The sequence below is a fragment of the Piliocolobus tephrosceles genome, chromosome 3, assembly GCF_002776525.5.
Source record: "Piliocolobus tephrosceles isolate RC106 chromosome 3, ASM277652v3, whole genome shotgun sequence".
NCBI lineage: Eukaryota > Metazoa > Chordata > Mammalia > Primates > Cercopithecidae > Piliocolobus > Piliocolobus tephrosceles.
In genome coordinates, this window is record NC_045436.1 from 147547093 (window position 1) to 147552179 (window position 5087).

Sequence of the window (5087 nt, forward strand, 5' to 3'; positions counted from 1 at the left end):
ATGTTTATGGGTGTGTGTGGAGTGAGTGTGTATGTTTGGGGGTGTGTGTAGAATGTGTATTTTTGGGGTATGTGTATAAAGTGTGTGTATAGAATGTGTGTGTAGAGCGTGTGTGTAGGTGTGTATAGAGTGTTTGTGAGTCTATATGTTTGGAGTGTTTGTGTAGTGTGTGTGCATGAGTGTGTGTGTTTGGGTGTGTGTAGAGCGTGTATGTGTATGTTTGCGATGTGTGTGGTGTGTATGTAGATTGTGTATGTTTGGGTTTGTGTGTGTATATGGAGTGTATGTGTGGATTGTGTGCATGTGTGTGTATTTGGGGTGTGTGTGTGGAGCGTGTGTGTGCACATGTATGTTTGGGTGTGTGTGTAGTGTGTGTGTAGTTTGTGCGTGTGTGTGTATATTTGGATGTGTGTGTATGGGTGTGTGTGTAGTGTGTGTTTAGTTTGTGCGTGTGTGTATATTTGGGTGTGTGTATGTGGAGTGTGTGTGTATGTTTGGGTGTGTCTGTTGTGTGCATGTGTGTGTATATTTGAGAGTGTGTGTGGAGTGTGTGTGTACGTGTATGTTTGGGTGTGTGTGGAGTGCGTGTGTGCGTGTGTGTGTATGTTTGGGGTGTGTGTGTGGAGTGTGTCTGTGTGTGTGTGTGGATGGGGAAGGTTATGAAGAGCACCATTCTCAAAGCGCATGGAATTCGCGAGCCCTGGGGATTGCTGGTCTACTTTCTAAGCAGCAAGGAATGTTATGCATTTCAGCCCTTGCCAAGTCAGTGCATCCTCAGAGAGGGCTTGCAGGCTTCAGGGGGGCCGGCATAAGGAGTGAGGCCTGGGCCAAGCCCAGCAGAGAGTGTCAAATAACAGGCCTGCCTCTTCCCCACCCTCCACCCCCAGATTTGGGCTGAATCAAAGGGCCATTCAAGCCCCTCCCTTTCACAGGCCGAGGCCATCAGCGGGCCATCCCCTGAGGCTGAAACGCAGCAATCCCACGGGCTTCTGCTCCAAACAGGCTTGTATTGGAAACCACAATATGCTTGGCTCTAGTTTTACACACATTACTTTCCTGGTGCTGGAAAAAAAAAAAAAAGGAATTACAAGAATGAAAGGGAGAGTTCTTGGGAGATAGGGAATTCTTTTTGCAGTCTAGTGAATGCAGTTAATAAGTGGAAAAAATAAAACTACTATCCGTGAACGGTCTTTGGAAGGGTTACCAGGACACGACAATTAAAAACAAATTAAAAGCCTGTATCATTCACTCAGCCTCAATCGCTTCCCACAGCCCTGGGGGAAATGAATCTGCTTCAGTGCAGTGGCGGGGGAACCACCCCTCCTGAATGGTGTTGGATGGGAGTAGGGATACCTGTGTATGTTTCTCTGTGGTGTCCCAAATCCTCCTTCATGAATTGAGGAATTGACTGGACAATCATTCCCCCAGACCTCACTACAAATTAGACTTTTGTTCACCTGTTTCAAAGGAAAGTTTTTTAGTGCTTTGCATAGTGTGAGAAACAACAGCAACAACAAACTCCAGGGTTTGGGTCACCTTGAATGAGTCACTTGAATCTCAGTGGCCCTCAGTTTCCTCTCTGTAAAATGAAAGTGCAAACTAAATCAGTGGTTTTCAAACAGTGCTCTCCTGAGTCCTCCCTGAAGCTGCAACAAGTAGGAGGAAGAGAAATAGAAGAATTAACTGAGCAATTTAGCCCCTTTGCATCTGTCATCTTTGACTTCAGACCATTTTCAATACAATCTGGTTGAGCAGTTAATTCTAACAAACCTGGTTCTGGGATTTGCTAACTCTCTCAACAATTCCAGGTGACTCCCAAAGCAGGAGCCACAGTCTCTGCATGGGCTTGGCCCATATTGTCGTGTTTTGGAAGGTGTGGAAGATTCCTGCCAACATCATAGCATCATGTCATTCTTGAGGAGACTAAGGAAGACTTACGACAACCCACATGGGTGCAGAAGGTGGCCCTGTGGCCTGTGTTGAAGTGGGGTCTCACAGATCCACATCGTATTTTCACAAATACATGTGAGATTTTCCATGAGATTCTGCAAGAATTTCCCTGTGAGACCTTTCTTGAGTCCCAAAGTTGGGTAATGATGAAACGGAAGAGTTCCCTGACCCCTCTCACAGGACGTGCAACAGGGGTGTGGCTTGTCTGTTTGATTGCTGACACCGCTCAAACCCCTTACAGGAAGGGGAGCATGCAGACAGGCTGGTGCAGGAGCCCAAGTGGGCACATGTTACAATGTGTTCTTTTAGCCGTCTGAGAATGGATTGAGTTTTAACAAGCAAGGGCAGAGGGCCAGTGTGACAGCATTCTGTATCCCAAGCTCTTGTCCAGCATCCTGGAAGAAATGGGTCACACGTGGACTTGAAGGATAAATGTGGGGGTCTTGCTGAATGGCGGAGGTGGCTCTCAGCAGGAAGGATGGAGAACCTGAAGGGAGGACGGAGTGGGAAGATGGTCTTCCCCTGGAGTTTGGCCATCTGACAGCTGAACTCCTCTCCAACCGCCCCCTGCTGAACTCTTGGTGTTGAGACATTCCTCCTCTTCTCTCTTCCTGCCGCACCATTTTGACATTCCTCTGCTTGTCTCCTTGTCTGCTCATCTGCTTCTGGAGCCTGGGGGTTAGGGGTTTACATGGGTACAGGATACGGGGGCGTGGCGGGCCAAAAGGCAACTTTTTGCGCTCAAAAACAGAAATGCCTGTTTCCATTTAGGGCCACGGGTCTTCAGACTTGAGGGTGGAGCCTTTGCCAGGTAACCACCCTCTTCTACCCAGTATTTCCCTGACTCCTGTCCATATCAATGAGGCTTTTCCTGTTTTCTAAAATGCTTCAGTTATTCACTAGTCTAGAACTTAAAATCATTAGTGTTGTTGCTTGCTATACGCTGTCGTTATACACTTGTTAAAACCTGTACTATTTGGGTGACGATGATGTGTCGATGTAGATTCATCAACTGCAACACATGTTCCACTCTGGTGGGGGATGTTGACAGTGGGACAGGCTGTGCCTGTGGCGGGTGGGGATAGAGAAACTCCCTGTACTTTCTCATCAATTTTTTTTTCTACTCAATTTTGCTGTGAACCTAAAACTGCTTTAAAAAATAAAGTCCATTTTTAAGAGGGGTCATTTCAATATGGTCTTATTTGTCTAAGGGCCTGAGTGCTCTTCTTTTTCTCTCCTCAAACTTCTCACAAATATACAGATTGTGCAGTCATTGGCAGAATTTGCGGTGTTTGTATCACTACGTTGGAGCTTGAGGGTAAAGTTTCATTATGTACACCAGGAGTTAATTTACCTTGGAACTTACTCTTTCTTTCCTTTCTTTCTTACATGGAGTGTGTGTTATCTGGGAGCTAATTTATTTCTGACATAGTTTAAGGAGTCTTCTGTTTTTGCCTTGAGTGACAGTGGAAAAACTGTCAGCCTGAAAACGTGAATGGTTTAGGATAAAATGAAAACAAGGACTCCAGGGTAGTTTGAATAATGAGCTAAGCATTCATTATTCTTGGTTTTTCTCTCTCCAGCATTATTAATTAGCAACTGTTTTCCAAAAAGTATCAGTGGAATTATCATTCTTAAAACTGACCAAAGTAAATGTTATGTTTAATTTTGTTTTAATTAAAACTAGATGTTATAATATTCTTATATCTATTTGTTTATTTGATTTATTCTCAGAAAGTATAGCAAATGACCACATAGTTCTCAGTGGGTGTTTGAATGAAAAGTGATTGTTCAGAGCTTTCATAGTTTCTAAAGCATTTGTAAGGATGATTCTTCGTGTTTTTGATTTAGGCTGAGTCTTTAATCTGATTTATTGCACACACTTGCTAAGCATCTTGGAAGAAAGAGTGGTGGTCAAGTTGTGCCACAGAACTCCTCCAGCCTCCATGGGGGGAGATTGATGGCAGTTTGGTTGAACTGGGAACCTGCAGGCCAGGGAAAGTCATCACCAGAAGCATAGGCTGACTAGAGGAATGTTCAAGATCTCCTTTCTGTGAGTTTTTCACATAGAAATGATTACAACAGGCATAGATTTTTGTTAATTAAAAATGGTTTATTGTGAATATATATTTATTGATTGTATTAGTTTGTTCTCACACTGCTATAAAGAACTGAGACTGGGTAATTTATGAAGAAAAGAGGTTTAATTGACTCACAGTTCCACCGGCTATGCAAGATGCATGGTTGGGGAGGCCTCAGGAAACTTACAATCATGGCAGAAGGAAAAAGGGGAAGCAAGCATGTATTCACATGGTGGCAGGAGAGAGAGAGAGAGAGAGAAGGGGAAGGTGCCACACACTTTTAAACAACCAGATTTTGTGAGAATTCTATCATAAGACAGCACTAGGGGAATGATGCTAAACCACTAGAAACCACCCTTTGATCCAATCACTGCCCACCACGCCCCACCTCCAACACTAGGGATTACAACTCAATGCGAGATTTGGGTGGGGACACAAAGCCAAACCGTATCGTTCCACCCCTGCCCCTTCCCAAATCTCATGTACTTCTCACATTTTAAAACACACTCATGCCTTCCCAATGGTCCCCCAAAGTCTTAACTCATTCCAGCATTAACTCAAAAGTCCAAGTCCAAAGTCTCATCTGACACAAGGCATGTCACTTCTGCCTATCAGCCGGTAAAATAAAAAAACAAGTTAGTTACTTCCAAGATACAATGAGGTACAAACATTGAGTAAATGCTCCCATTCCAAAAGGGAGAAATTGGACAAAACAAGTCTGAAACCTAGCAGACAGTCATTAAATCTTAAAGGTCCAAAATAGTTACCTTTGACTCCATGTCTCACATCCAGGGCATGCTGATGTAAGAGGTGGACTCTCAAGGCCTTGGGCAGTTCTGCCCCTGTGGCTCTGAAGGGTACTGCCCCTGTGGCTGCGTTCACAGGTTGGCATTGAGTGCCTGGAGTTTTTCTGGGCACACGGTGCAAGCTGTTGGTGGATTTACCATTCTGGAGTCTGGAGGACAGTGGCCCTCTCCTCACAGCTCCACAAGGCAGTGCTCCAGTGGGGACTCTGTGTGGGGGCTCCGATTCCACATTTCCCCTCCACATTGTCCT